Genomic DNA, 26615 nt, shown 5'->3' with positions numbered 1-26615 from the left:
TCGACAAAGCTTCAACAGAATCAACAGTTTTTATTTTAACTGATAAAAACTTATTACAATTTTACTCTCTAAAAAGGATGAACAAATATCCTTGAGAGCTTCTAGGTTATGCGAAAGATATAACAATATTGCAATGCTTATAACATACACCTAATATGTGCTTTATATAGAGCACAACTACCAATGTATAAGGAATCTTATTCTATTAACAACAAGGAAACATATACAATTGCTTCTGAGATAAAGTCCTTCATCGCCTTGAGTTCATGTTTCCTTTTCCTTCTCAAAGATCAACTGATGTGACAAATACTGATTACATCATCCGTTGACATCATCATATGTTGATAACATTATCCGTCGATTATCAATATCTGTCGATGTCATCATCATCCGTCGATGCTTGTAGTCATCATTCGTCGATGCTTGTAGTCATCATATGTCGATGCTTCTGATAGTTTCTGTTTGACATCATCAATTGCTCTCAACAATTTTCAAACTTTATCAAAACTATTTTTGAAAGTTAAAGTGGATCCCAAAACTTGTTTTCAAATTTAAGATCTTCCTTTCGAAGGGGATTTAAATACTTGCTGCAAAAATCATAGGGATCCAGCTCCGGGATGTATCTTTATATTCGCAACGAAGTTGCTGTTTTTATAAAAGATTTTTTGATTGCTTACCCAACACTCGGGAAGTAAAATTCTTGGAATGAGTTAATCCATTATCAGGCATCTCCTACGAAATATCGGTGAGTTTTCCTTTCCAACTAGATGCGACTTCTTGGTGGAGTCGTATCAACAAGTCTCTACTTGGGGAAAGGGGAGACGAGTTTTACGTTTCAGAGTCATGGATTTCATCTGAACTAGGAGTGGCATAAGTGGTCGAGTGACGCCGACCTAGCCTTATTTATTGGCCCAAATTGCTCGGAAGTTCCGCTAAGATGTAGGAGTCCAGCGTTTGGTCGAAAAGTAATACCGACTGTTCTTCTCTTCATGTAGAAAATTGTGGGGTTGCACTACTGTGACTGATCATCGTAAGTGGCCTTCCTAGCGCGGCAAACTCATGTAATGAGTTCATCATCCAGTTTGGATATTTCTGCAACACTACACAGAGCACTTCGATAGAAAGGCTACGGCTGGGCGATTGTTGAATGTTGGCAGGGTCGAATTTTCATAGGGCTGTAATTCGAGCCTGAGCTTTTTTGAGCTCGACTCGAACTCGACTCGATTAACTCGGCTCGACTCGACCCGAACTCGTTATCGAGCTCGAGCTTGAACAAGATTTTAGGCTCGATTAAAAACTCGAGCCGAGCCGAGTTTTTTTGAACTCGACTCGAGCTCGACTCGATAAACTCGAACTCGAACTCGACTCGACTCGAACTCGAACTCGGTTAATTTTTTTATATTTTATTAATATTTTTATTTTTTATATATGTTATTACTTATGTTATTAATATTACTTATATTTTTCTATATTTTTATTTTTTTCCCATTAATATAACTTGATGCTATTTTTATTTATTATTTCAATGATTAATGATATTTTATTTTACTTATATTATTAATATGACTTATGTCTTTCTATATTTGTTATTTACGTGATTGATATTTTGAACTGAATTAGATTTGTATTGCAACAATTATTAATATTTTATAGAAAAATAAGAATTTATTAATTTGAAAGAGTAAAACAAAAAAGAATCAAGTTGGAGTTGAAGCCAGTAAAATTGTTATCGAGTTTCGTTTGATTTTATTTTAAAATAAAAAGGACAGTTACGAATTTTACATCAAATAATCTATTCAATATAGGGTTTCTATTTTTTTGTTTAAATCATGAATCTATAGAATATTCCTTTATTTTAAATTCAAAAGTTATCATTTATTTCAAAATCTAACGGTCCTTTATAGTAATAATGTATTACTACTATATTGATATTTTATTATAAATTCGATTCATACTTTTGATAGTTGTCTAAATTCTAATTGAGATGTCAACTAATTAGATCTAAATTTACAATTTAGTGATAAGTTAATAGGTATATTATACAACTATGATATAAATTACACCAAAAAAAGTTTTATTATGATGTATTGCTATTAATTAAAATTATTATTTTTATAACTGTTATTTATTAATGATTTAATCTCTATTGCGTACTTTTGTTTTAAAAAAGATAAAAGTTACTTTTCTCCCCCAAGTCCCGACAATAATAAAATTATCAGTTTACTTTATTTATCATATATATAAGATATACAATATAGAAAAATAAGTACATTTTTAAGAAATATGAAGATAGAGTTAAACAAAATTAATAAAATAGATGATTTGAAAAATTATACTAACAAAGGTGTTGTTATTTGTTTTCTAGTTTATACATGTATTTGAATATGTTGTTAAATTTACCTTAGAACACATGTATGTTATTTTGAACATTTATTTATTGTTATTAATAGTGAAACTAATGTTTTTAAATTATAAGTCAAAATTTCAAAAAAGAAATATTTTTATGAAGGTAAAAATAAAACTCGAATAACTCGATAAGAACCCGATAACTCAAAAACATGTTAAAAACTCGATAAACTTGTAGGCTCGATAAACTCGATAACTCGAAAATATGTAAAAAAAACTCGATAAACTCGAAAACTCATTAAAAACTCGTTAAACTCGTTAAAAAACTCGTTAAGTTCGAAAACTCGCGAACTGCTCGAACTCGGCTCGTGTATTACCCGAGCCGAGCTCGAACACACAATTCAAGCTCGATTATTTTCAGGCTCGAATCGACTCGATAAAAAAAAGCTCGAACTCGACTGTAAAAAACTCGAACTCGGCTCGACTCGGCTCGAATTACAGCCCTAAATTTTCATAATGATGTTTCCATCAAATGAAGTATCTCATAACTTCATATTTTGTTAAAGATCAAAGATTTGAGTTTCCTTGAGCGGATAAAAGCCCTCAAGAGTATTTGCAAAAATGTTTTATACAAAGTTTTACCTTGTACATCATCTATGAGATAAACTTTTGAAAACTTATTATACTTTAAACAGTGGCAGTTTAAGTAGTTTTTCTATAAAGATATAAGTTTATTGGAGTATTTTGTAACTTCATCTTTTAAACTTATATCCATTAAGTAATTATCTTACACTTCATAAAGATTTTCAATAAGTTATCGATTCAGATACTTGCATTATTGATTAATTTATATATTATCTTGTGAGCTGTAATCCTTACCCTTGCTTTATTTCTTCATCACATAACAACAGTTAGGAAGGATGGCGAGACTCAAGCAGACCCGACGCAAGAGCGTAGGAAGCGTCCCGCGTCTATCCGCTGATTTCTTAGCCATCATTGCTGTAGAGGTAGATCTATCTGTAGATCAGGCATTCTACTTTTGGGAATCAATTTATGTATAGTTATAACTTGTGTTGGATAATGTCATAGAACTGTAAACTATTAAGTAATCATTTTGGGTTTATAATAACTTTTAACTTATGGATTTCAATGACTTGTACTTATTTCAATTTTATCTCTGAGACTATAATGTGTTGTAGTGTGTGTGTTATTGTGGGGTCACAACATGCAGTTATTTTTTTTTTTAAATTAAGACATGTGATATAATGGGAAAAAAGACCGTGACAACCCTGATTCCCGACCCCGGATCTGGGGGTATTACAGAAATGGTATCAGAGCCAAGTATTATAAACCTCGAAGATGATGTGATGATATAATAATAAATTAACAAAAATAATAAGAACTCTTGGAAAGTTCATAGTCGGGCTACTTAAAGTAGCACTGATAATTAAAACCCTTACGAGAGCTCTTATAAGTATGATGATAGTAACTTAGCTCGCTTAATGTGTAGGAGCTCGAGTTCGAAGATCCAGAGATGTATGAGCAAGAGCACGATGAGGCATTTCTACGTGCTGAGGATCAGGTTGAGCCTGATGAGGATGTTGCTGAGGATGATGACCCCTCGGAGGATACATAGCCCCTTGTTATTGAGGAGACTGATGATGAGGATCCCATGGAGGATACTGAGCCACTTGCTGATATGGATGGTGAGGAGGACCCCTCGGAGGAGTGAGAGACAGAGGTTATTGAGATTTATGATGATGAGGACCTGGATGTGGTCCCAGTTGTTGAGGATATTGAGGCCCCTCATGAGGAGCTGATTGATGCTATTGTGGAGTATATTGGTACCCACCTACCCCCACTCCCTATGGTCAGAGCCCCTACCCTTCCACCACTACCCTTGAGTCCCTATGATAATGGCTCCGAGACTATTATTCCAGAGCCCATACAGACTGAGGATGCACCCCTAGCAGATCCAGATTCCCCACCCCTCGACCCTGCTCATAGAAAGTCCTTGTTGGTTCATGGCTTTGTTCAAGACAGATTGAGTTCACAGTTGGTTGTTGCTGAGGCCAGGTTAGATGAGGCTAGGAGGGAGTTAGAGGCAGAGAGAGCTCAGAGGCATGCACCTATTCCCGAAGCGAGAGCTGTCATACCTCAATCTGTGAGGAGAGAGTTTACCACAATCAAGCTTATGGCTCGCGTTAGGATCCGAGGACTTCATAAAGACGGACGCGGCAGAGTGTCCCGAAGGTAAGCTGATTACATTCTCCATAATGCTATGGAGAGAGTATGGAAGTTGACCCGCCTCGTGATTGATTCAGGATGGGTGATGTAGTAGTCTAGTAGTCTAGATATTAGAGGCCATAGTAAGAGCCAATTTTTGGGGATAGTTGACTTGTATATAGTATCCCTTTCTCTGACTAGACAGATAGACTCGTGTATTTCACTTTTGGGCAGTTGACTGTAGCACTGTTGTACTTTTGACAAGTTCAGACTATGTATTTCTCACATTATATATATTTGTTTCCTTTCAGTTCAATTCAGTTCCTTGGTGACAAGATCGCTATTTTATCTTTATTATTTCTGTACTTCTTGTGATTAGAACTGTTATATTTATATAGAACTGTGAGATACGTTCTCTATATTGTAGCGACTATGCGTGGTATAATCTTATGTGTATGATTGTGACCCAACGTGGAATTTTTTTTAAAAAAATTATCAGTAATATGCCGCCAAGAAGAATTGGAACTAGGGAAAACCCTGGGTTTGAGGACCAGGGGAGCCATAACCAAGATGGTAGAAACCAAGAACACAGTGAAGAGGAAGATGAGGATTATGTTGAATCGGATGAGTCCCAATATGGAGATGAGGAGGAAACATTTAATGTTGGAGGATTCGAAATAGAGGCTGAAGAAGACGAAGCTGAGGTTGAGCATGAGGTAGCGAACCAAGGAATGGACCTCATGGAGCAGCTCATGCAACTACTGAGGCAGAACTTGGAACGTCAACCAAACCCACCGCCTCAAGGAAAGAACAATGCTAGGGCAAACTCTTTCAGGGCTTTTAAATCCCTTAAACCCCCTGAATTCCACGGATCAGCTGACCCAGTTGACGCAAGAGCATGGCTAAAGGAAATGAATAAATCCTTTGAGATTCTGAGTACCGATGAGACACAAAAGACTGTATTTGCTACTTACCTTCTAAGGGAGAGGCCAACTACTGGTGAAAGGCCAAGAAAAATATGGAGACAGATGCTATCATAACCTGGGAGATGTTTAGTCAATTGTTTCTACGAAAGTATTTCTCGAGGTTTATGGAGAACTAAATGGAGCTCAAGTTCTTAGCGCTAAAGCAGAATAACTTATTTGTAGCAGAGTACGAGGCTAAATTTACTGAGTTGTCAAGGTTTGTGCTAGAGTTTGTAAATAATGAGAAAATAAAGCTAGGAGATTTCAGCAAGACTAAATAATGGATTCAGAATAGGGTGGCAATCCTTGAGCACTATGCCACTCTGGTGCAAAAGACAATAATTGCGGAAGCTAGAAGTGAGCAGATGCACAACAAAAGAGAGAAGAAAGGAATAAAAAGGAAGAGCATGAGTATGGGAAGAGGTCCCGTGGGAGGGAACTTCCCAAGTAGGTCTAATCGAGGAGCAGTGTGTGGCGCCATCCAAACCCGGGTCAGAAGTTTGGGGCCCACAACACATACACTATATATAAACCTGTATATGAAATATTATTTGCAATGACCCTGCTTTACATAATCACGGATCGCAACAGGTTAAAGTATGAAAACAAGCCACAACCTTAACTTTTATTATAATGTACCAAATCCCAACTAATTTAACTTACAACTGATAATGAAATTATTCTTACAATCTTATTATCTCACTACCGTAGCAAGCTCCTGCTAGCTCGATCCAACTCAATCTGGAATCCTGGCTCATATGTTGAACTGGGAAACCTCACTATCAACCGTATCCTACTTAATGGTAGAATACATAAAAAGATTCGCAAGAGTGAGCTAACTAGCTCAGCAAGTCACAATAACAATAACTGAGATTAATCAATGATCAAACGAGATGATTCAGAGGATTCAAGTTTCTTGTTAAACAATCATTAGAATTGGATATTCATTTTTAAAACCAAGGTTAGGCTGCTGATCAGTCACGCACTAACCCCGAGAAAGGCACACGGCTCTGCTCTATAAACTGGATCCAAGGCACATATTGGCCTAATTCGACCACGAATCTGGTCTGACCATGAATCTGGTCCACATAAAGAACACTATCCAATTCTAAAGCAGTTCAGTATGATAAATAATATAACTCAATAAAACAAGATTATAATCAATAATGATAAATATTTGTATAAAAGCATGATGCGATACATGAGTATCACGAAGGTATATCATGGTAAGTATAAGAAATGGCCTCTAGCTTGTAAGAGAATCAGGTATTAGATGATTAATAATTTTTCAAAGTATAGTTCTTTGATGTTACAAAGAATGGTTGGGGTATAGAAGTTTCTGTATGTTCAAATAATTATGTTCCAGTGTTTGGTGTTTGGAGGTTATATATTTGGAGAGTAGTATCATATTTGTGTTATTTAGTATCCGGAGAATCAACAAGGGATGGTTACAAAGAATAAGGTACGGCTCAAAGATCAAATAATGTGATCCAGGTTCAAGGCTGTAGGATTCAAAGTACTCATAATATAAAATAGAGTTATTTTGAATATTAACAATATGTCACAAGAGAATTTAGGGATATTTGCAATATATCTCGAGAAAGGTTTAGAAGTACTTGCCTTATCACAAATGATTCCAACTTTACTTGTACTCATCTAATGACTCTATTCAACAACCACTCGTCTGCTTTTCCTATGTCTCGCTTCTATTCTCTGATCACTTGCTTTATTTTCTACGCATCAATTCCATTTTCTGATCACCTGCTTCCCTTTTTACGCCTTACTTACTCTGCTAGGCATCATAAGTATCTATCAATATTCATCTCACATTATTCTAATCATCACATGGACGTCATAAGGTTTCATCTACCCTTCGTTTCACCCAAATCCAATTTACGGATTGAAAGATACGATCAAAACAATTATATAATATACACATACGTATTTAACACATCAATCAGCTCACATTTAACACATAACACGTAAGATGATCAATGAAAATAATTTTTCAACGAAGATTCGGGGTCAAAATGATTTTCTAGGTATTTAATACGAATTTTTGAACATTTTTCGGAATTAAAATGGGTTGTTGGATCAATTTCGGGTAATAAACACAGTCTGATTACTCAAATCTAACTCTAAAATAATTTTATAATAATTATCAAGCCTTGAAAATAATTTAAAATAATATTATAAAGCTCGGAATTATTTTTCAGGATTTTTAAATCATTTTAAAATAATTAAATCAAATTAATCAATTATTTAGTAATTAATTAAATCAATTAATCAATTAATATTTAAATTTGATTGATTAATTAAATAATTAATCATTAATCAACTAATTAATTAAGATTTATAAACATTTAAAAAGAAATTTTCAAATTATGATAAATAAATAAAATAAATTTTGTTTTTAGAAAAATATAAATTCCAAGGTTTAAAGTGTAAGATTTGAAAACTTCCAGTCGTAAGGTGAAAAGTGTGAGTTTTTAAAACTATCGGGGTTTATTTGCAAATCCTAAAACTCGGGGGACTTAAAGTCACCACCTTCAAAAATACGGGGGCCAAACCGTAAATTATCGCCGGTGACCCCACCGCCTCGCCGGAACTGTTCGTTCGGCTTCGAACGGGCACCTGATTTTCCAGAAACGTATAATCGAGTATCAGTAATTCATCTGTAACTTCTAATTTTACAAATGGACGCGAAATCGACCGGAAAACATCGAAGAAACTCGCCGTCGCCGGCGAGTTCCATTTTTCCGATCTGCGCGATACTAAGTCCGTTTAATTAACTAAAAATCACAATTCGACTCCTGGGAATGTATTCAATACATTGATGGTAACCGATTTTATCGAGAATTAACAGAGAAGAAAACCCTAATTTGAATTAAGAACATTCATGCTACTAAAAACCCTAGTTCATCAATTCGAGAATCAAACACAAAATTAAACACGTTATTGGACTCCAAATCGGTCATATAATATACCAAAATCATCAGGATGAAAAGCTCTACAACATGCAATCATCAAATCATCCAAACAATCATCCGAACAAAAATTCATAATTTAAATCATTAATAATTCGAATTAAAAACAGTTTGTAGAGAATTACCACTTGATTCCGCAGTGGTTTTGATGAAAGATTCTGAAAGTACAAATCAACAGCTTCGTTTTGAGTATAAGCACGCCAAAATTCGATATCGATAACGCCTCCGGATTTGAGTTTGATTACGAAGAACAAAATATAATTACAGTATTTTCTCTGTAAAAATTCTGTAAATAATGTTTGCAAATGATTTCTGGTACGAAATAAAATACAGTAAAGGCTATTTATAACTACGGAAAATTAGTATCTCGTTGGATCATTCCGGATATAAAATAGTACGTTTATTTATAAAAATAAATCCAAATGGTACCGGTTTTCGGGATAATTATCCAAATCTGTATAATTTGTATTGCGGTCTTGGTCTCAGCGCCTGGTTACACGTATTACGAGGTGATAATTATAATAGTTTATTAAAAAGATCTCGTTTATCGAAAATACAGGTTTTATCGATTCATCAAAACGAATTTTATATCGAAAATATTGCGTCGGGACCCGCACGGGAAAAACCGTACGCCGGATCGAAAAAGTCAAAACATGAAAAATGCTTGGAATATTGCAATTAGGTTAGGAAGGAGTTTTCGGAAAAGTTTCGGGTTATAAAAACGTAAAAACGGTTGAGGTCGGCTGGTTCCCGATTATATAAAATAGTTTGTAATTACTCGGAAAAAGAAATTATAAAATCCATAAATGTCCAATAAAATTATAAATCATCATAAAAATAAATAGGAAGATCTGACAATTATCTATATTTTATTTTGGACATATAAAAATTAAAATACTCAAATTATATCATATTTACATATCCAAACACAGATACCACTTCACATATAATTACCAAAATTCATATAATAATTACATAATATTTATTACTAGCAAAAATAATTACACGTCATATCCCGGATATTACATCCTTCCCCCCTTAAAAGGATTCTGTCCTCAGAATCACTTAAGCAAATCACTCAGGCCAGTATTTCACTTATATCACTTCCTAAACCTTGGGTTATCCTTTCAACCCTTTGGTTTCCACAATAATCTTACTAACTTTATAACTTTCTTTCTTAATACTTTCTCTTTCTTTTCTACAGTCTCTATTGGATTGTCAACATAGGACAATTATGTCTGAAGTTCTATCGGCTTACATCCTATCGCATGTCTAAAATTCTATACTGTACTTTTCTAATCCTGTCACATAGAAACGTTATGAATATGCTACCCATGCTGGGTAACGCCAATTCGTATGTTATTTCACCGATACATTTTGAAATTTCAAAAGGTCCAATGTATCTCGGAATCATCATTCTCTTTTTTTTCGGATCCTGGATAATCCCTTTTATGGTAACACTACTAACAATATTAAATCTTCTTTGTTAAATTATGTACTCTTTTTAGCTTGATCTACCCATTTTCTATAACAATCCTGTGTGGCATTTATCCTTTTCTTAATAATCTCAATAGCTTTCTTTATCTATTGTAGCAACTCTAGTCCAAATATTTCACATTTGCCAACTTCATCGCAATATACTGGTGATCGACATTTACGTTCATAAAGAGCTTCGTATGGCGGCATCCCAATACTTACACGATAGTTGTTGTTGTAAGCAAATTCTACTAAGGGCAATGCCCGCCTCAATTTCCTTTGAAATCAATGGCATAAATACGTAACATGTCTTCAATTGTTTGGATCATTTTCTCGCTCTTGGCCGTCAGTCTGCGAACGATAAGCTGTACTCATATTTGACTTGGTGCCTAACATTCTGGAAAACCTTTGCAAAATCCTGAATGGAATCGTGGATCTTGACTTTATACAATAGATGCAGGGACCCCATGACAAATTACTATTTCCTTCAAATACATGCAAATCAACTTATTCAGTGAATATCTTTTATTAATAGGCAAGAAATGAGCTGGTTTAGCCAACTCGTTCACCATAACTTAATTAGCATCGTGGTTTGCTTTCATTCTTGGTAATCTGACTATAAAATCCAGAGTAATATACTCCTATTTCCATTCTGTATTTCTAATGGTTGCCATAATCTACTAGGCCTCTGACACTTGCCTTATTTACTTAATATGCCTAATATCTCCTGATCCGTTGTGAAATTTCCTTTTGGTATTCGGTTATCAATACTCTTCTTTAAACTTCTGTATAATTTGGTATTTCTTGAACGAATTATATACTTAAGATTGTAAATTCCCTTTAAGATCTCATTCCTTAATTTTGCCACTTGTAGCATCCAAGTTCTAAAAGAAATCTGAGGATACCGTGATCATTCTTTTAAGTGCATAAATTTCCTCTCACTAAACTGTTAATATCGTGATCCATTATCTTCTCTTGCTAACTGTTAACATCCTTATCCATCATCTTCTTTTGATATCTTTTTATCTTCTCTTAACAACTTCGACTGAAAGGTCATACTATCCATTCTTGCTTCTTTTGGATCATGAACCCTGACTTCCAATTCCAACTTCTAAAATTCCATAGATAATCCTTCTGGTGCAGTCTCCATGTTCGTTCTCTCCTTTTTGCTTATCGCTTGCCACTACATTTGCTCTTCCCCGTGAATACAAACTTCAAACTCTTATGGTCCGTATGTATCTCACATCTTTCTCCATACATATAATGTTTCCCAATCTTTCAAAGCAAATATTATTGTTGCTGCTAATTCCCAATTATGAGTAGGGTACTTCTGCTCATAAGGTTTCGGTTTTCTGGATACATATGCAATAACTTTATTGTGATGCATCAACACACATCCTATTCCCTTATGAGAAGTATCACTACAACCTACCAAATCTCCTTGATACTTTCAAAATGATAAAATAGGTGTTGTGACCATTCTCTCCTTTAACTCCGCAAAACTTCCTTCACACTTTACCATTTCATATAAACTTCTCGCTATTCCTAGTAAAATTCATCAAAGGTGTTGCAATCTTCAAGAATCCTTGAACAAATTTCTGATAATAACCGGCCAATAATAAAACTTCTTACTTTTGTTGGTGCTTTTGGCCTTTCTTTAATCTAAATAACTTTAATTTTTTTTGGATTCCCTTTTGTCTCCTTCTCACTGACTATTTATGCTAAGAATTATACTCCCTGCCATTAAAGCTTTCACCTTGTAAACTTTTCATACAACTTCTTTCTTCTTTGACTTCCCAGTTATCATTAAATAATTTGTATGGTTCTCCTTTGACCTTAAGTAACACAAATATATCTTATCTAGATCCTCCTTCAAGATTCTGCTCATCAAATTTAAATATTACTGGTATATCAGTTCATCCAAATAATATTACTAGAATTTTATAACAACAGTACTTAGTTCTGAAAATTATCTTTGATATGTCCATAGGTTCAATCTTCAATTGGTAATATACCCAGTCTTAAATCAATCTTATAAAAATAATTTGCTTCTTTCATTTGATCAAACAAATCATTGGTTCGAGGTAACAGATATTTACTCTTGAGAGTAAACTTGTTGAGCTTCCGCTAGTCGACACATAATCTCATACTTCCATCTTTCTTATTAATAAATCATACCGGTGCATTTTAGGGGGTACGCTAGGTCCAGTTGCTTTCTCTTCTAATCATCTCCTGTGTTTGCTCTGGTAACTCCTTTATTTTATCCGGTGTCATTCTGTGCGGGGCTTTGGACACTGGCTTCATTTCAGGTGTTAAGTCAATTATAAACTCAATTTCTCTATCTGAAGGGAATATTGGTAACTCGTCTGGAAACATATCTTGAAACTATAAATTCTTTAAGTTCTGTGTGCTCCTGACTTTGTTAGGTCACACACACTGTAGAGGGGGTTAATACAGTGTAAAGTACAATCAAATCGAACTTTAATATCTCAAGTAATAGAAAACAAACTTTATTGAAATAATAAACTCTGTTACAGTATAGAACTGTTACCTCTCAGTGATGAACAAATATCACGAGAGCTGCTAGGGTTACTGTTAGGTCACACACACACTGTAGAGGGGGTGAATACAGTGTATAGTACACTCAAATCGAACTTTAAGAACTTAAGTAACAGAAAACAAACTTTATTGAAACAATAAACTCTGTTACAGTATGGAACTGTTACCTCTCAGTGATGAACAAATATCACGAGAGCTGATAGGGTTACAATGAATAATCTTCTCTAATAATGATAACACTTATAGTGTAAACCCTATGTCTGTGTTTATATACTACACAGCTACAAGATAATCGCTAATTGATATGGAATATAATTCTGCTTCCTAAAATATATCAATTAGATATCTTTTCTTCCAAGTATTCCATTCTTTACGGAATTCCTTCTTCATGCATATCTCTTCTTATGTTTATCTTGATCTTCTTTCCTTTAATCAGCTACTGTCCTTATCTGATTGTCCTTCAGCACTTAAGTTCTGATATCTATCTTCTGATGATTATCTCCTGATAACATACGTACTGATATCCTTAAGTCCTGACTTCCAGTATAAGTACTGATCAACAGTTAAGTACTGATTTATCCTGTTCAAGTAAGATCTGAAAGCTAAACATAAAACATATTAGCCATGACATTATCAAATATATCTAACAATCTCCCCCAACTTTTAAATTAACATAATATACAAGTTTAACAGATATTTGATGATGTCAAAAACATTAAGTACAAATGCATGAGAATTAGACTAGATAACTACAACTTACAGTCCTTAAAGCTTTTGCCAATTTCAACTTCTAATAACAACTTCAGTCTGTATAAATATCAGAATTTAAGCAGTTGTAGATCTTCGACTTGGCTTCATCATTTTCTGATCTCTCTGATGTCAGGAGTTGTTCTGAGATAGTTCTTCAACAAACATTTCTCAGCATATCTTAGTTCATCAATCATTCTCCTTTTGACATCTTTAAGCTCTGCAGTATCTTCACCAGTTTGAAAGATTGCAGCTCTGAGATCATTGATCTTTGCTTTTCTTAACTCCTGATCTAGTCTTATGACATAAGCTTTGTCAGACTCCAGATTGAATTCAAGTCCCTTAATACCAAGATATGTTCTGATCTGTGCAGTATTAGGCTTCATATCAACAATATCACCATTGTGATCTCTGTACTTTGGAACATATATGCTGTCAGACTTAACAGAATAAAGCCTTTTCTGTCTCTGAATCTGTTCTTTTAAGTAGTTTGCAGCAGTCTCTGTTATTCTGTCATCCACTTGAAGTAAGAAAAGTACATGCTCCAATTCTTCAAAATACTTCAATGGAATGGCATTTTGTCTTATATGATAAACCCTACCATCTGTCATGAAATACAACATGATGTATTCTTTCAAGTAGGTATGGTAAACCATCTGTACAGATTCCAGTTGATTCAATCTCTCAGGAGTTGCTCCAATACCTGGTTCACTCAAGGAAGTTGGATCATTGGTAGTGTTGTGTACTCTTCTTTCATCAGCACTTCCCAATCCAGTTTTATCTCTAGCTTCCTTTCCAGTAACTACTCTTGCTTCAAAACCACTTGCAGTAGTCTTCAAAGATTGAGTCTATTTTGCTTTAGTGAATCCTGGTAAGAGTGTCTTTGATCTATTTTATGATATCAAGTTAACTTGATATCTGTCAGAGGTTACTTGCTTCTTCTGAATATCAGAACTTACAATTTCTTGACTTTGAACAACTTGAGCCATGTCAGAGGTTGTTTTAAGAACTTTTCTTGAAGTCAGAGCAAGATCATCCTTTTCATCAGTAATTTCTTCTTCCTCAGGAGGTACATAAACCTTGATAGGTTCACCAACCTTTTCTTTACCCTTGGATCTTGGATCTATCTGTGGTTGTGATCTAGCCAACGTTGCTTCAGTATGTGTCCTTTCTTTGATCACAATGCCTTTGAGTTTTGGAAGTGAATTTTTACCAGAAGCTTCAGATTTAGATGTGACTTTCTCTGATTTAAGTCTAGCTTCTTCTTCCTTTAAACTTTCCAAGTCCATTCCTGGATTTTCTTGAAGAAATAACTGTCTTGACATTTCCTCATCAAGATCTAGAAGTTCATCAGAACTTATCCTTTTACCAGCAGCAGAACTTATTCTTTTCCCAGTATCAGAACTTGTCCTGTGACTAGCTTGTCTTGATGTAAACCTTCTACCTTGACTATGACCGCTACCCATTCTAGAGTATCCTTGATCATCATTTCCATCATCCTTTCCTTGCAGTGTCTTGTTAGTGTTGCATTTGGACTTAATTACCTTCTCCCCCTTTTTGGCATAAGCAGGTAGTAAAAGAGAGATAAGTAATTCCACTGAGGATTGGATTTCAGTAAGTTGCGATTGCTGAGAAACTTGATTTGTCAGAATGTCATCAATCTGAGCTTGTTGTTTCTCTTGAGTTTTCTCAATATAAGCAATCCTGTCAATGGTAGGTTGAAAGAACTTTTTCTTATCAATTTTCCAAACTTGTTCTTGTTTGATAAAGTTCTCCTGAATCTTGTGTAGCTCTGCATGAGTAGTTGAATGAAGACCTTGTAGATGTTTAGTACTCAATGCAGTGACTCTAAGCTGGGTTTTTAAATCATCAGAATTTAACATTTCATCAGCTTTAGTCAAGTGCTCAGCAAGATGTATTGCAGTTGGAACACATGAAACTGAGTTCCATTCCTTAGTCCACTCCTGACCTGCAGGAGTTTCACTCCAAGGTACTGGTACAGCCCCGGTAACAAACTTCTTTACCAGTTCAGACTTAGGAAGAGTCTGTTGAGGAGTATGTCCTGAAGGACCTGCTGCATCAGCATCTACAGTTGGAGCAGCATCACCAGTATCTCCAGCATTTGCAGCATCAGAACTTAAAGAATCAGTATCTTCTGATAAGACAACAGTGTGAGTAGCAATGGAGGCTTCAGCATCCTCTAATTGCTGATCTGATACTAAGTTCTGATCAACAGCCATATCCTGATGCTCACCTAAAGTCTGATCATCAGCATCTTGATGCAGAGAAGGTGTTGTTGATAACTCTAGAGTTTGAACAGCATCAGTAACAGGTGTTGTGGAAGGATTATTTACTGTTGGAGCTTCTAAGAGAAATACTTCAGACACAACCAAGTGTTGAACATCAATATCAGCACTTGTGCCTGGATCAACAAGAGACACAGATGGTGGGTTAGCCTTGTCAGATACAGCTTCCTGAGATGGAGTTGATGGAGAAGAAGTTACTGGAGCAAATTCCTTGTCTTGTGAGATTAGAGATTCCTGATCCCCTTCCTTAGTTGCTTCCTCTTCATCATCTGAAACTGGCCTTTGTGCCCTCTGTTTCTTGTAATTCCTTGTTGATTTGGATTCCTTGGGAGTTTCAGGAACTGTCATTCGTCTAAGCCTCTTAAGAAGCCTAGAACCCCCAATTTCAGAATCCTTCTGAGAAATCTCTTTCTCAGCTTCAGAAACAACAGGTTCTCTAGAAGAAACCTGTTCCTCAGAATCAGATTCATCTCTCAATACAATCCTCCTTCTCTTTTGAGATGTTTGAGGAACATTCTTTGTCCTCTTTGGCTTGGAAGATGAAGGCTTCACAGTAGGTGCTGAAGATGAAGGTTGAGCAGTCTGTGAAGTGGAGAGATAGGATTTGAGATATGTTCTGAGGGTAGGTTGAGTAGAATGAGAGGTAGGTACTGAGGTTGATGGATTTTGGGTGTTTGGAGTTGGTTGGACATCAGAGTAAACAGATCTATAAGTATCAGGATCAGCATTTACCAGGATCTGTTTTACAGACTTAGGAATCTGTAATGGTCTAACCACTTTTTTCTTAGTATCAGCATTTACCAGGTCATTAAAGTATCGTTTTGCAACCTTAAAAGGTGGGGTTTGAGTGCTGACTAAATTAGGTTCATCAGTACAGTAAGTGTAAATAAGTTGACAGAATCTAGCAAAATAAACAACATCTCGATCCTCTATCATCCTATCCCCAATAAAACCAATTATTCTAGTTGCAAAATCAAAATGAGTTTGATGAATAATAGCATACCCTATGTGCTGACTCAGAATTGGGATAGCATCAAAATTTGAACATTTATTCCCAAAAGCTTTGGTGATGCAATCAAAGAAGAAACTCCATTCTCTTCTGATATTAGCCCGTTTCAACTGTCCAAGTTTTGTCAGACTCTTTTCATATCCCAATTCAGCCATTAACTCCCGAAGGGCTAAGTCCTCTGGAATTGAGAAAGTACAATCTTCTGGAAGATGTAAAGCCCTGCGTACTGTACCAGGAGTGACTACAAAGGATGAATCACCCACTTGGAAGATAATACTGGGAGTTCCACGTTGACCACCATCATCAAAAAGTCCAGTCCTCCAAAACCTCAGAACTTGTTGGCTTGAAAAGAATTCAGGTTGTGTTAATGCATACCCAACCTCACTATGTGCAAGAAGATCTTGCACAAAGTGCAATTCAGATGGAGCTTCAGTGTGATCAAGAACTGCAGCATAGTTGTTGGGGTCAAACTTAGCTCCATCAATAATTAAATCCTTTGGTGCCATGGAAAAAAATGAGATTCAAGTATGCCTGTTAGGTGTTTGAGATAATGTCTGTAGGAAAAACCAACGTGAGAAATAAAGAGAAAGAGAGTAAAAGTAAGGAGAGAGATAAAATATGAAGAAAATAAAAGATTAAAGAAATTTTCTCTCTGTTGTACTTATACTCTGAACAAAATGTTACCGTTGGACACCTGTCAGACATGCAGTAATAACAGACAGTTACTTGGCTCGAGAAAACAGGAATCATTACTTACCCATTTACCTAGTTTCAAGGAAAAACCGTTCCATTTATCAAGAGAAACAGTTTTAATTCAAAATGTAAACCGTTAGCACTGATTGAATTATTTTTCACTGCATCATTGATATTCTGAAAATACATCACATGAAAATGACCAAGATAAATTAGATAAGTAAGTGCTGAAAATGAATCAGAACTTAATATAAAACAAAATTTATATGGTCATCAGAATATCAATCAGGATTTATCAACACAAGATAAAATAACTCAGAGACAAAATCTTGAAGGAAAACAACTTTATTAATATATCAAGACAATACATTTATGAAATGGAAATTACATCAATACTTATACAAGATTTTCCCTAAGCTTCTAATCCTAACATCAACAGCCTTAGTCCTAGCTAAGAAGCCTGACAAAGCTGATGATGAAGAAAAACAGGAAGAAGACGAGATTAAGTCATCTTCTTCTTCCTACTCTCGACAAACAGAATGGCGAGTCTGATGATTCGCTCTTGCTGGCGGAGAGCTTCCAGCCTTTCCTCCTCCAATCGCTCCAGATGGCGATGGTAGTCCATATAGAAGAACAGAAGGTGTGTCAGTACCTCCTGTGGGACAGAGTCCCATATCTCCTCAGGAATGGCTGTGACATGCCATTCCTGCTGCCACTCGGCACAGCTTAGCTCCATATTGAAGTTTTGGTAGTTCAAAAACATGTTGTATCTGACCATTGTGTTTTTGAAAGAAGAATTATGAAGATAAGTGTGTGAGAAGAATTTGATGGGAAGACTGATGTGAAGTGGCTGCTTATATAGACAAGAGAATGCCAGGAGACGCAAAGAAATTGAATGCTGACAGATAGAATTAATTCTACCTCGTCTCCCTAGACTTTGAAAAAGAATAACATTCATTGGAAAGAGGAATCATGGTTTAAACCGCACAAGAAACAAGAAACAGTGGACTGTTCAAGTACGAATACCATTAATCCTAATCATAGTGACTATTAATCTTCCACTTCAACATATTCTAGTTCGAACTGAGACTGTTATCAAATTTTATTCACAGATAAGCCAAGTAAAGGATTAGACTGAGAAATCAGAACTTAGACCTATACCAGAACTTAACAGTCATCAGAACATAATTTCTTAACTCGAAAAAAAATGCCCATCTTAGTAAATCCTCATACAAGTTCTGAGTTATAGACTTCAGAACTTAATCATCAGAACGTGTAACTAGAACTTGTCCTCAGAATTTGTGCAATAATGACACAATGACTGTTTATCTAAAATAACATAGACCACCACAGAAATTTTCATCATTCAGATGGAGTGATTAGTGTGTGCATTAAGCTAAATAACAGACAAAGAGTAAAGTCTGATTCACTTCAGTACATCTTAGAAATAAGGCATAACTAAAATTTTTGCTAAAGAGCTGTCATTGTCCTGAAACCTACTGATGAATGAGTTCATGCTTGAGTCCACCTCAACTGTTTTGTGCTAATTTTATGCATCTTTTGAAATTCTATTTTACAGTGGTTTCTCAGTGTAAGTGAGTCACGACTGTTTATCAGAATTTATGCTATTATCAGAGTATTTCTCCAGTAATCATAGAGTGTGAAAAGTCACCAAGAAAATATTTTGCTTTTCTAATGCATATCTACTTAATACCAGCAATGCACTTGGGTCGTCCCTTCCACATTTGTACTCTAGATCTCAAAGGAGTACCTGATTTTATTCTTTGATCTTTTTGCTTTTTCTTTTGATAAGTGAGGTTTATCAGCACTTAGTACATTCAGCAGTTTTACTAGTATCAGAACTTAACAGATGAGTAGCATTATTCTAATTTGTGACTTAGTAATAAGATATACAAAGTAAACTTAACTAAGCTCAATTATCAGAATTTGCTAGTGTCATAGGGTTTCCACTGAAATAATTACTTCTTACATGGAATCATTTGTTTATTGAAGACTATTAGGTCAGTATCTAGCACAGTTATCCTCATAGGATAGAATAGGTACTTGAACAGACATATCACTTATCAGAGTTTAGAAACATATATCAGACAACAGTCAGTACTTAAAGACATTTATCAATTAAGCACAGAATACACAATGAGATTAATTCTGTAAATACTGAGCATAAAGTCTGATAACACAGAACAAGACTAAACAGATTTAGAGAAAGAACCTGAAACCATTCCAAGTTCATTTACCAATCTTGTAAAAGTAGCTTCACACAGTGGTTTTGTGAAGATATCTGCTAGTTGTTGATCTGTGGGAACAAAATGCAATTTCACTGTACCTTCATCCACATGTTCCCTGATGAAGTGGTACCTGATGCTGATGTGCTTTGTCATTGAGTGTTGAACTGGATTACCTGTCATAGCAATAGCACTTTGATTATCACAGTAAATAGGGATTTTGAAATATGTTAACCCATAATCCAGTAACTGATTCTTCATCCAAAGAATCTGTGCACAACAGCTTCCTGCAGCAATATACTTTGCTTCTGCAGTTGATGTGGAAATTGACTTTTGTTTCTTGCTGTACCAAGAAACCAATCTGCCTCCAAGAAATTGGCAGCTTCCACTTGTGCTTTTCCTGTCAATTTTGCAACCTACAAAATCTGCATCTGAGTAACCTATTAGTTTAAAATCTGATTCTCTAGGATACCATAATCCCAGAGCAGTTGTTCCTTTAAGATACTTAAAGATTCTTTTTACAGCTGTTAAGTGAGGTTCTCTTGGATCTGCTTGAAATCTTGCACAAAGACAGGTAGCATACATGATATCAGGTCTACTAGCAGTTAGATAGAGTAGAGAGCCAATCATACCTCTGTAGTCAGTAATATCTACTGATTTACCGGTATCCTTATCCAGTTTTGTCGCAGTGGCCATTGGAGTGGATGCACTTGAACAATCTTGCATTCCAAATTTCTTCAGCAAGTTTCTGGTGTACTTGGTTTGACAAATAAAAGTGCCTTCCTCATTCTGCTTGACTTGAAGGCCCAGAAAATAGCTAAGTTCCCCCATCATACTCATCTGATATCTTGACTGCATTAGTTTGGCAAACTTTTTGCAAAGTTTGTCATTTGTAGATCCAAAAATGATATCATCAACATAAATCTGGACCAGAAGTAAGTCCTTTCCATGGTTGAGGTAGAACAGTGTTTTGTCTATTGTCCCTCTGTTGAATCCACTTTCCAGAAGAAACTGAGCTAAAGTCTCATACCATGCTCTAGGAGCTTGCTTAAGTCCATAAAGTGCTTTATCAAGCCTGTAGACATAATCTGGATGTTTGGTATCTACAAAACCTGGAGGTTGTTCAACATATACCTCCTCCTCCAATTCTCCATTGAGAAAAGCACTTTTCACATCCATTTGAAAGACAGTAAACTTTTTGTGAGCAGCATAAGCCAAGAATATCCTTATGGCTTCTAACCTAGCAACTGGTGCAAATGTTTCATCATAATCAATTCCCTCCTGTTGAGAATATCCTTTTGCAACCAGCCTTGCCTTATTCCTTGTAATTATGCCATCACTATCAGTTTTGTTTCTGAATACCCACTTTATACCAACAACAGATCTATTCTTTGGTCTTGGCACTAGGGTCCAGACTTTGTTTCTTTCAAATTCATTCAACTCTTCCTGCATTGCTTGCACCCAATCAGCATCTTGAAGAGCTTCTTCCACTTTCTTTGGCTCAGTCTGAGAGAGAAAAGAATTATAAAGACATTCATTTGAAGTACCTGTTCTAGTTCTGACACCTGCATCAGGATTTCCAATTATCAAATCAGGTGTATGTGATTTTGTCCACTTCCTTGCAGATGGAAGGTTTTCTCTAGAACTGGATGCTCCCCCATGATCCATGCTATTTTCATTTTCATTTTCTGATGCTCCCCCTGAAACTATGCTCTCTGAGTTGGATTCTTCAGTATTTAGATTTTCAGCACTTTTAGAACTTGGCTTATCAGAACTTGACGAATCAGAACTTGAAGAGCCAGATGCTTGTTCTGATGTTTCTTGAGATGTGGTAGGATCTTGAGTATGCTCCCCCTGCATAGGTGCATCTTCCTTTGACGTAGTCTCCACAGTTTCAATAACATCAGAGTTTAATCCATCAGAGTTTACAGTATCAGGACTTAGACTGTCAGGATTTTCTGTATCAGAATTTGAGTCTTCATTTTCAAATCTCAGCTGATCATGGTAAATGAAATCTTCAAGACCAGTAATCTTTTTGTCATCAAAAGAGACATTGATAGATTCCATGACCACTTTTGTTCTCAAATTATAGACTCTGAAGGCTTTTGTGGAAAGTGGATATCCAACAAAGATTCCTTCATCAGCTTTTAGATCAAACTTTGATAGCTGTTCAGGATGAGTCTTGAGAACAAAACATTTGCATCCAAATACATGAAATTTTTTCAGATTTGGCTTTTTTTTCTTCACCATCTCATATGGTGTTTTTCCATGCTTGTTAATGAGTGTTGCATTTTGAGTAAAACAAGCAGTCTGCACAGCTTCAGCCCAGAAATAGGTTGGAAGCTTTGCTTCTTCAAGCATTGTACGTGCAGCTTCAATGAGAGTTCTATTCTTCCTTTCAACAACTCCATTTTGCTGTGGAGTTCCAGGAGCAGAAAATTCCTGCTTTATTCCATGGCTTTTGCAGAATTCTTCCATTATCAAATTCTTGAACTCAGTGCCATTATCACTCCTTAAGACTTTCACAGAATCTTTGACCATTTTATCCAGATGTTTGATATGATCAATCAAGGTTGATGCAGTTTCACTTTTTGTATGCAAGAAATACACCCATGTGTATCTGGTGAACTCATCCACTATGACCAACGCATACTTCTTCTTTGCAATAGACATGACATTTACTGGACCAAATAGATCAACATGTATTAGATGATAAGGCTCAAGAATTGATGATTCAGTCTTGCTCTTGAATGAAGATTTTCTTTGTTTGGCTTTCTGACATGATACAAAAAGACCATCAGGAGCAAATACTGTGTTTGGCAATCCTCTCACAAGATCTTTCTTGACCAGTTCATTTATATTGTTGAAATTTAAATGAGAGAGTTTCTTATGCCAATTCCAGCTTTCTTCAATTGATGCTCTCTCATCAGACAGATTGCAGAACCATCAGTACTTGTTGAAAGCTTAGCTTCATAAATGTTACCACGCCTGTATCCTTTCAGAACAACTTTGCCTTTAGATTTACTCACAATTTCACAGTGTTCTTCAAAGAAATCAACATGATAACCTCTGTCACAGATTTGACTTATACTCAGTAGGTTGTGTTTAAGTCCTGAGACTAGAGCTACTTGTTTAATTATGACACTTCCAAGATTGATATTGCCATATCCCAATGTTTTTCCAATGTTGCCATCTCCATAAGAAACACTTGGGCCAGCTTTCTCCACAAAGTCTGATAGCAGGGCCTTATTTCCAGTCATATGTCCTGAACATCCACTGTCCAGAACTAGAATATTTTACCTGTTGCCCTGCAATCACAAAGACCACCAATTATTAATTTTAAGGACCCAGACTTGCTTGGATCCTTTGGCCTTATTAAGTTTGTTAACATTTGCAGCGGATTTAGCATCAGAGTTTATGTTAACATTTTTCTTATCAGAACTTACACTATCAGACTTTGAATCAGAATTTACATTAGAAGGAACAATGGAAACTTTCTTCAAAGAAGGTTTTATTTGATAATAATCATAGTACAAACTATGATATTCCTTACAAATATAAATGGAATGCCATAAACTACCACAATGAAAACAAGGATTTTGTGGTTTGTATCTAACAGACTGACTCTTAACTCCTGATTTTGAAGGTAAGGAGTTAATATTCTTATTCTTCCTGCAAAAAGAAGCCAGATGGTTAGAACTTCCACAGTTATGACATGTTTTCCTAGGAGCATCAGGAACAGGTTTATAATCATTGCTTTTATTCACACCTTCCTTTCCATTCCAATTTTTCCTAGGTGATTTTACCTTGTTTGCATTCTTGACATCTTTCAGCTTATGTTTAAGCTGCTTCTTTGTCATTAAGCCTATGTTCACTTCAGCTGTCTTTTCCTGTTTTAGTTTATCAGAAGTTAATTTCTTTGTAACTTCTGATTTTTCATTTTCAGACTTTACAGTTACAAACTTAACAGGTTTTAACTTTGGCTTTTGCTTATCAACAGACTTAATTTCTTCAGTTCCTTTATCTTTCTTATCTTCTCCATAACCTAAGCCCTCTTTCCAGTTTCCACTACTTAGCAAATTTTGAGTTATTTTGCCAGAGTTAGTCCAAGTCCTGATAATCTCTCTTTCCTTTTCTAACTCAGTTTTTAGAGATTCATTTAATTTTAGCACTTCATTCCTAACATAAAAAGCATCATCTCTATCCTTCTGAGTTTGATGGAACATGACTAACTCTTTTTCTAAGAAATCATTTCTTTTCTTAAATGCAAGATTTTCAGAAGTTAATCTTTCACATGTTAAAGTTTGATCTCTATAACTAACAAACATGGTTTTAAGATATCTTCTCAACTCATTAATATCATCAGTATGAAAAGCATAAGTAGTCTGAGGTACCTTTGTTTCAACAGCTTCAGAACTGCTCTCAGCACTTTCTTTATCAGCATTTACCATCAATGCATAGTTTTCCTCACTTTCAGAGTCTGAGGTGTCTGTCCAGCTTTTCTGCTTTGTGACAAGAGCCTTGCCTTTGTCACCCTTTACCTTCTTGCAGTCAGGAGATATGTGGCCTTTCTTACCACAGTTATAGCATTTAACATTGGTGTAATCTCCTCTGTCAGACTTTCCTCCTCTGCCTTCAGATCTTCTGAAATTCTTCTTATCAGAACTTATGCCTTTCCTGGAAAACTTCTTTCCCTTCCTGAACTTCCTGTATGCAATCTTTGTGATTCCTTTCACCATAAGAGCACACAGCTTCATCATCTCCTCATCAGCATCAGTCTCAGGCAAGCTTTCAGAATCTGAGTCATCATCACTCTCAGAACTTGATGACTCAGTATCAGACTTTATGAAAAGAGCTTTACCCTTGTCTTTCTTTGAGGAAGCTGCTTTGGGGAATTCTTCTTCAGCCTTAAGAGCAACTGTCCTTGACTTTCCTCCTTTCCTCTTGCTTCTTTGTTCCATCTCCAGCTCATGAGTCTTGAACATTCCATAGATTTCGTCAAGAGTTGTTTCATCAAGATTGTAGTTGTCTCTTATTGTCGTTGCCTTCAAATCCCAGCATTCAGGAAGAGCTAACAGGAACTTAAGGTTTGAATCTTCAAGATAATACTCTTTATCAACCAATGACAAATCATTCAAAAGTTTGACAAATCTATCATATAAATCATTCAATGACTCATTAGTCTTTGAGTCAAAGTGTTCATACTCTTGAGTGAGTATTGTCTTCCTATTCTTCTTAATTGTGTCAGTTCCCTGACACCTTATTTCCAGAGCATCCCATATCTCCTTAGCAGTCTTGCAGTTGATTACCCTGTTTAACATTACATTATCAATAGCGCTATGCAGTAAGTGTCGTACCTTAGCATCCTTAGCAATTGATGTTATGTCTTCAGCAGTATAATCACTCTTCTCTTTTGGTACGGTCTTTGCTGCTTCACCTGCAATTGCAACAGCAAGCTTGGTTGGTTTGTGAGGGCCTTCCTTGATTCTATCAAGGTATTCTGGATCTGTTGCTTCCAGGAACATGGTCATCCTTACCTTCCCTATGGGATATTCAGATGGTCTCGGTATGGGAACTCTGATGGTCTCATACCGACTCTGAATTTGTGTGTTTGGTGATTCCTCAGTTTTGGTAGGCTTAGTTGGAATTTTTATGTCCGACATGATTGTGTTTGGATCTTTAACTGTATGTATGTTAACAGATAGGCTCTGATACCAATTGTTAGGTCACACACACACTGTAGAGGGGGTGAATACAGTGTATAGTACACTCAAATCGAACTTTAAGAACTTAAGTAACAGAAAACAAACTTTATTGAAACAATAAACTCTGTTACAGTATGGAACTGTTACCTCTCAGTGATGAACAAGTATCACGAGAGCTGCTAGGGTTATAATGAATAATCTTCTCTAATAATGATAACACTTATAGTGTAAACCCTATGTCTGTATTTATATACTACACAGTTACAAGATAATCGCTAATTGATATGGAATATAATTCTGCTTCCTAAAATATATCAATCAGATATCTTTTCTTTCAAGTATTCCATTCTTTACGGAATTCCTTCTTCATGCATATCTCTTCTAATGTTTATCTTGATCTTCTTTCTTTAATTCAGCTACTGTCCTTATCTGATTGTCCTTCAGCACTTAAGTTTTGATATCTATCTTCTGATGATTATCTCCTGATAACATACGTACTGATATCCTTAAGTCCTGACTTCCAGTATAAGTACTGATCAACAGTTAAGTACTGATTTATCCTGTTCAAGTAAGATCTGAAAACTAAACATAAAACATATTAGCCATGACATTATCAAATATATCTAACAGTTACTACAAATAATCTTCTCGAATATGATAACACTTATAGTGTGAACCCTATGTTTGTGTTTATATACTACACAGTTACAAGATAATCGCTAATTGATATGGAATATAATTCTGCTTCCTAAAATATATCAATCAAATATCTTTTCTTCCAAGTATTCTATTCTTTATAGAATTCCTTCTTCATGCATATCTCTTCTTATGTTTATCTCGATCTTCTTTCCTTTAATCAGCTACTGTCCTTATCTGAACGTCCTTCAGCACTTAAGTTCTGATATCCATCTTCTGATGATTATCTCCTGATATTATAAGTACTGATATCCTTAAGTCCTGACTTCCAGTAAGTACTGATTTATCTTGTTTAAGTAAGATCTGAAAACTAAACATAAATCATATTAGCCATGACATTATCAAATATATCTAACAATCTCCCCCAACTTGTAAATTAGCATAATATACAAGTTTAACAGATATTTGATGATGTCAAAAACATTAAGTACAAATGCATGAGAATTAGACTAGATAACTACAACTTACAGTCCTTAAAGCTTTACCAACATTTAACTTCTGATAACAGCTTCAGTCTGTACAAATATCAGAATTTAATCAGTTGTAGATCTTGACTTGGCTTCATCTTCTGATATCTCAATGTCAGGAGTTGTTCTGAGATAGTTCTTCAACAAATATCTCTCAGCATATCTAAGTTCATCAATCATCCTCCTT

This window comes from Apium graveolens, chromosome 3, assembly GCF_009905375.1.
Source record: "Apium graveolens cultivar Ventura chromosome 3, ASM990537v1, whole genome shotgun sequence".
NCBI lineage: Eukaryota > Viridiplantae > Streptophyta > Magnoliopsida > Apiales > Apiaceae > Apium > Apium graveolens.
Note: the sequence above shows the minus strand (reverse complement) of the source record.